We start from the raw sequence: 8,354 nt of genomic DNA, 5'->3' as shown, positions 1-8,354 counted from the left end.
TTAAACCAGTTCACAAACAAGACTCACACGCGCATCGAATAAATGAATTTTTAACTCCGCAATTAAGAGTATATATGCAATTTAATGTATTAACTCTGCATGCAAAAATCATGAATACTTCAATACCTCAAGTATATAATTAAATAGCAAATGTCCCAAATATTTAAGAAGCTATATAGAATAAGAATATCAAGAATACAATAAAATAAGAAACTATTTTAAGAAACTGCAAAATCTCTGATCAAAGAATCGACACAAGTAGGAAACTAAAAAGACCAAAATACAAATTATTACTCGGCAAAATTAAGATGCATAGAATCTTGTTAAAGGATATAATTCAATTAAAATTTGTAGTTACTTCATGAAATGACTTATGCTTTATAGAAAAGAATTTCATGTTTTAATATATATCTAGCAGAGATTAAACCAAATTCCTGCAGGATTAAACTGACCCCTATTTCTATCGTGTTATTTTTTGCATCTTCTTTCATTGACCGAGTGGAGTTCTTAATGGTAAGACAAGCCTACTGAACATTTCTAGTAACAATTTGTCGCTTCATTGATATGCTAATTATATGCAGTTAAAAATTGCATAAAGTATTTTAAAATTATAGAATTTTTTCTTCCGGTTTAATAATTTATATCGCGTTTTAATAATAGAATGAATAAATTGATAATAAACCTAAAAAGATTGCGTATTCAATTTAGATTTTATTAGGCGACCTGAAATTTACCAATTCAATTTAAAATGAAGCTTTGAATAGCGACATGTACTGAAGGTTTCTATTGCATTTGAAAAAACTAAGCTCAAGGAAAGATAAACTAAAAACTCGAAAGATTATAAATTGAAGCATTCGAGATGCGTTAGTAATATCCCAAGTTGAAATTATACGCGAAATTAAGTTAAATACTTTGGACAAAGATAATACTTAATGGATGGACTTTTCACTCGGTTAGCGCTGAGAAATAGAAGGCGTTGCTAAAAATAAAACTGAATTTTAGTTTGAGATTCATTTTGGAAAATTACATTAATTCAAATTGAGAGAATACTCTAAATTAAGGAAAGAAAAATTTTAATTTTAAGGATTTTTTTTATTGCAAGGTCATTCTAGTTTTATAATTCTTATTCCTATACGAGAATGAATGTTTGAATTATATGATATTTTGAACTAAACGGAGGATCTTAACGCGTTAATTTTTGAACTCTAATATTCTGATTCAACAGGGAAGAAATATCCTTGATGTACGAATATTCCGCATAAACAGCCTCCGAGCAGCTAAAATACCACAATAAATAGACATACCCAGTGAAGTCCAGTTCGGCAGACGACAATATCCAACATTTTAGCCGTCATCCTTAAAGACCTAATATGGCGTGATGGCGTTTTGTCACGACATCGAGGAACTAGTATTGGATTTTAAATAAGCAACATGGGAGAGTGTCACTTGCTGCGACTTCGGCTTCAACATGCGCACAATCCATCATAAGGAGGGTTATATCTGAACTTTAAAGCGAATATACTTCACCAAGCAAAGAATCACAAAATAAAAAACTAATCATTTTCTGAGACTTTATCAAGTTGTATGAGGTAGAAAGTGTTCATAAATTGTTCTCTTCTTCCAAAAATATATAAAAGTGGCTCTGCAGCAAGAACGAGGAATTTTTAAAAATTACAAAAATTATTATTCGAATTTGAACCCGAAAGGAACATCCACAAGAAATATAAATTTTTTAAAATAAACAACAATTATTGCGCCAAATTTAAAAATAAATCTACCAAAACTAGCGAAAGGAGAAATAAAGGTGGTCTGTGCTCATACCATAGACAGAATGATTACTTTAAATATTATCAACTGGAATTTTATGTCAAGGGCATCAAAAAAAGCAATGGTAAGCAATATAGATGTAAATGAAGAAACAAGATGAAAATATTTGGTTTCGAATTTCAGCTAACCTTCGTTGATATTCCTGCATGACATCCTCAGGGCACTACGGTGGCCTAGTGGTAGGGTCTCTCCCACGTAATTGGAAGGATTCAGTTTGGAAATTCGATTCTACTAAAGATTCATCGTTAATGCAGGCCGTGTGAACGCCAAACAGCTATTGCAAATATGCAAAATTTTGGAGAGAAAACCCTACCAGAGGTGTCACCCTCATCATCGGAGCTCAAATTTACAAGGTCCATAAAATATGATAGAATCTAAAATACTAAGTTAAAAAATATGAAATGACCTAAATTATTTCAGATTAATGCTATCTTCATCAAAAAAGGGATATTAGTAACAACTCAGTGATATAAAGATATGATGAAATGAGGGGTTAAATTATTTTAAAAAAATTCAATTCGCATTATACTTTTAAAATACGTTCCTAACTCAAAACATGTATTCTCAGAATCTAAAGAAGTCTCTTCGAAAGTTTCAGAAAGGATAAGCAGACATTAAAAAAAAATCAGATGTCAGTATGTTGTTTCATTGACCTCTATGCATCGGATCAATTTCTTTTTTTTTTTTTTTTTTACTGTCCTTAAAGTAAAAATCCCTCTAATAATGACATTTGTTGAATGAAATATTTTTATCACATTTTCCTAATATTCAACCAAAGCTGGCAGATTTATTTTTAAATTTATAGCAATAATTATTGGTTATTAAGGAATATTCTTATACTTTATGCATGCTTCTTCCGGGTTCAAATTTGGAAAACTGTTCTTTATTTAAAAGAAATATCCATGCTTGCTGCAGAGCCACCTTGCATAGATCTTTGGAAGAAGAGAAGGCTTTTTAAAACTCGTCAATATCTTTACTATTTAAAAGTTTCAAAAGATAGTTTTGTAGTTCTTTGCATGCTGTAATAATTTTTTTTATGATTTTTGTAAAAGTTTAAATATTTTGAATAATGCTGGGATCGTTATATTTTATAATTTAGTATCTTTTGCCTTATTAAGTGATATCTTAGTATTTTGATGCCATATTGATTGTTAAGCGGAGATAACCATTGAACGGTAAATTATAATGGGTAAGTTGTATTATTTCAAGTTAAGTTTCAAGTAAGTCTAATAATAACTATAAATTGTTTTTGCGTTTTAAATCTATTGTAGAATATTTTGCTCGCTAAAATATCCATTTATATTAAATGTTTCTTTCGGAAAATCTGAACGGTGCTACTATTTTAAACCCAGACTTTCTTTTTTTAAATGTTTCCATAATTTATATAATTGGCGAAAGATCAATTTTATACATATGACACCTTCGTTTACTAGAAAATTGAATTAATAAATAAATTTTAACTCTGAAATAAAAGTTTTTGTTAACTCTATGGGAATACTTTGTTAAAACATTCAAATATAAAATTAGAAAAGTCAACTATTTTTTTTTGTAAAATTTGCTTTGGCCGAGTGAACAGAATGATTTTTATATAAAACATTTGTTTGACATCTTAGTTTTAACATGTAATATTTTGCTAATTAAATTTAAAAAATCAATTCTAAAAGAGAAGTCGCTTTTTTTATTAGCTTATGGGAATTCTGCTTATTCTAAAGAATAGAAAAGTAAAAATTTTGTACTAATACTATATTACTGAAATTTTCTAAAATCAAATTTTATTTTATCTATTTGATGAAATTCGATGTAAATTTTCGCTACCAATATGTAAGATTTTGGTTTCAAAGCTTGTCAAAAACGAAGAATAGTTCATATTACCACAAAGTTTTGAGGTTGATTACTACAAATAATTTACTTTATAACTACAAATTTTTCATAGCTGCATGTGACCATATTCTTCTGTCTTAAAGAATTTTGATGGGTAAAAACGGTATCTGGAGTAAAAGTATGCGCAATACTCAATAACCCGTAGTTTGACCAAAAACTCCTTTCCTATTATTTAAGCATTTCATTAATGAGGCAATTACTTCAATGACGAATTCAGATTTATTTTAGTCTAAAAAAAAAAGAAATTTAATGTTTCGGGCAATCGATATTACACATATTTTGAACATTTTATGATTTATGTTAGCTTAGTTCCGTTCCCTTTGCTCTTTTATTCTACCTGAGTGTTATAATGTTCATTCTAGAAACGTCTGAAATTTAGCTAAGGAGCCTTTCGGGTTATCTGAACTTCCAATATAGCACTAGCTTATTAGGATAGTTATAAATGATTGTATTTTATTCTGTACAATAAAAGTAGCAAAAATGGTAAACTCTTACGTTAGAAGATCTGAGGATGACCAACTCAAATTCATCTGCTTGAGACTACCCAGCTTCAAAATATCGAATTAATTCAGTATTGTCATTGATAAAAAACATTTTATTAGGCGGTCATTTCTATTTATTGTAATAAATTGTTCCAAACCATAGCTATATGTCCAATTATAAGAAATGTATATTCTGAGGGGGAAATGTATCGGAATGACCATTGCAATAAAAGCTCCATAATTATTAATCGGTATTTATAGTTCAAGTATTTAAGAATTGGAATTCATAAAATTCACTTATTTATAGTAATAAAGATAATGGAATCTTATTTGAAAAACGTTTATAGGAATATATTGTAGTTAATTATTGCAACTTCAAAAAAAATTTCATTTATAATTAAGGAAATAAAAACTATGAGAATCGCTGAAAGAAGTTATAATGGATGTTTTCATTATTGCAAAAATGAATAAGTTATAATATTTCGTCACGATCTGACTGTATTTCGTTCAAACACGTCAACTAAATTTGACTATTTTTCAAAACTTTACATCAAAAGAAATTTTAAATAATTTGATTAGCATAGACTTTACATTTAGCATAGACTGTGGATGAATGCTTCATAAATAAAATCTGATAATTAGCATAGACTTTACATTTAGCATAGACTGTGGATAAATGCTTCATAAATAAAATATGATAATTTAAAACTTCTCTTTTGCATTAGAAAAGTAGACCTAACCAATAAGTAAAGTTTCCTACAAATTGTTTCCAAAAAATACTTAGTTCGTTTAATTTCAGGTTTCCAGATTGTCGAAGCGAGCTCGTAGAAATACGTAAAGCATTTAATATTTCAACAATATACACTTTGCAAAACGTGTGCTACGAGTGTCTTGAATGTTTTATTTATCTTAATGGTTTGGTAATTAAAACTCCAAGTAACTATGCATAAAAATAGTTGAACTTAAGCATCTAATAGTACAAATTTGTCTCGTATTGTAAACATAACTTTTCAAAAGTGAAATTTTACAATGTATTGTGTATTACGAACTTTGCATTAAAATTCTTTTCTGCCAAAAAATTCTTCTATAGAATTGGTAACCAAATATTTTTTACGCATTATAATGTATCCTCTTTAGAATTGTTTATTTATAGTCGCTTTCTATTTACATTATATTTCTTGTTGGTTATAACTAGCAAATACTGCCTGAAGTTGTATTTTTTGAATTTGTTTTATTCATTTCAAACACTTTCGATTCCTAATGATTTTACTTGCCTAATTGTTTTGGAAAAAACTCTCTTAAAATTTTGAACCTTTATTCAAAAAATTGTATCATAGTATTTCGGAATTGAATCGTCTGTATTGTCTTCGTCTAGTCGTGTTACCTTAGTCATTGCATTCTATGCAGTAATTTTACAGAAAAACCAGCCTGTTTTCAATAAATGTAAGTTATTCTTTGATGCCTATCCAAAGTTTGTCATTTTTATAGATTTAAAAGTGGAGACGAGAGAATGACTTCATGAACTTAAAGAATTTATTTTTCAATGAGTGTAAAATATTATGATTTATTAAAATTAAATTTGAAAAACTGAAATGAAAGAAAATTTATAATAAAATTGATATAAGCGAAAAGTTAATACTTTAGTTCCTGTATTTTTATGCAAAATGTTCTAAAATTTTTGAGGGCATTAACTTCCAATTATTTTAATACACCCGAAAATTCAGATTTATCATTTAAAGTTTTTTTTGGGGGGGAGGGACTTTATTTTTCAGAGACTGCTCCTCTAAAAAGAGTAAAATTTGTCTTCATAGAGACGGGTCCAATCGCTTGTCTGAATAGCGTTGCGTTTTGTGCATAATGGCATGATTATACCTCGCAATTTACGGAAAGTACGTTAGTTTAACAATATTGCTTTGAATACATAAGAGAACTACAATGCAAGATTTTCTTATTTTAATAACCCAAGCTTTTCTTAGTTCCAGACCAGAAGTTTTAAAAACGTTTTTGTATCAATTTCCATTCTGTTTTGTATTGTTACTTTAATGTCAATGCACCATTTTTTCTCTTGACTTAGCAAGATGTTAATGTAAACACATTTTTATGGCACAATGTAAAATGTAATTCGAGAGCATTTCTGTAAAATAAAATGCTTGCATATTTTCATGACATTCTAATGTTTGCTTTGTAAATTTACTCTAATATAGAATATTTAATTGTTCTGAATTCAATTAGTAGCGGTTGAATCACCCGTATTAATGAAATTATTTTTAGTTCGTAATTTATCATTCGTCCACTGGTGCAAAAGTTACTTGGTTAAGGGCGATATATCGGCTCGTATGACGCTTTTGTATTCCGATCGCAGTACAAATTTATCAGATCCGTTATCTACTTTCAAATAGAATATTAATATAAAATTAAATCATTCAACTAAAGATTAAATCAAATTAAACTTGACTTTTACCATCTAAGCTGCTGCTCAACTATAAAAAAAATCGTAAAAATTGCAAAGAGTTTGTGTTAAATATGATTCATAATTGTTAAAATTCCAGATTTTTCTCATTCAAAGCAATTTTTTTTGTACTTCTGTCCATATGAATACTTAATATATTCTTATAAATGGATTAAAATATTTTTCAAATTTCCTTAAATTTTTTCAATGTTGTTAGCTCAAATATTGACCATTGATTATCTGCGCAACGATTAACCATAATCTTTGACAGCTCTCCTGCTTACGATAATTTGTATTCGAAAGTAGAAGCGGCATCTGCATCATTATGTCCAACACTTGCTATGTGATGAATCGTGCATAAGTTGAAACCCTGGTTCCTTCAAGTGGCATTCTTCCAAGTTTGGAATTGAAAATCCTGTTCCAGTTCAAGCTGACATAAAAAAGTAATACTAATCGCTATTTCTACACGCCATGTCACTTATGGTTGACGGAGGAAGGCATTTTCATGTGGATTTCCTTCTGTTGTATTGAACTAACCAGGTATATGTCTATATAATTGTGGCATCTAGATGTTCGGAAACTACTTCTGTAGAATATTTGGTGATTAGAATACTTCTCCCTTTCTCATTCAGAAACCAGAGGTTCAGATTATTCTTCATTCCAATAAGTTTCTAATTCTTAAATGGAAAATTGAGTCTAGTCTAAGAAATTGAAATCGTAGAGGCAAAGTTAACTCTGCGCTAAGTGAAATTCCCTAGAAATTAAAAAGCATTTTACTAATATCAATATTTAAATCGTGGTGGTAGATTTTTCAGAATAAATCTAAAATTAAGTTGCAATTTTTTATATATATTCTTGGTTCAGAAGTAAAGTCCATTGCCAATATTTGATTAGTGAACTGGCTCATTTAATTAGTATTGATTATAATATTCTTCTAAGAACTTTAATAAAGTTCTGTCACTTCATTTCGGGATATGTCTAATTCATCTGAAATTTCCTATCCAACTTATTAACAATACTTTGTTTCCACGGAATCCAGCCTTTTTATGGCTTCAATTTATTCAAATATAATAGATTTATTCATGACATTCGGTGTACGTGCTGCTTTTCAAATTTTTGCTTGCGAATTGTTATGGAAAATCACGGATTACATAAATTAAGTTCTTGAAAAAATTTTTTGTTTATTCTGCGGGTAGATTCAATTACTTTTTCAAAAGGCGACTGTATGAATTGCACCTAAAAATATATATTTGATGTTTGAATCAAAGCAATTTTTTTTAGGATGAAAGATAAAATGTTTCTCCAACAAAGTAAATGGTAAGCATATGAAAAACCTAAATAATGAAGTCTTAAATTTTTACATTATAGATGGAGAAATAAAATGATTAAATATGTATTGAAAGCTATGTTAAATGCTTAAGAATATATCAATATAACTATAGATTACGTATGAATGATAATGAAACCATATCAATTATTAATGGCAAGAAATTAAAAAAAACTTTTGATTTGCTTTCTGAAATGACAGTAGTATTGAAATTAACTTTTGACTAATTCTTAAGTAAATTTCTCTCTAATACTCTAGATGAGACAGATGAATATAAGAAAGTGTTGTTGGAATTCTAATTTTTATCGTTTTATAAGGCGTTGGTTAGTTGTTTAATAACTAACGATAGGTAAAGAATTGAACTTAACCATTCCATACGTGATATTTA

The sequence above is a fragment of the Argiope bruennichi genome, chromosome 5 (genome assembly GCF_947563725.1).
Source record: "Argiope bruennichi chromosome 5, qqArgBrue1.1, whole genome shotgun sequence".
NCBI lineage: Eukaryota > Metazoa > Arthropoda > Arachnida > Araneae > Araneidae > Argiope > Argiope bruennichi.
Note: the sequence above shows the minus strand (reverse complement) of the source record.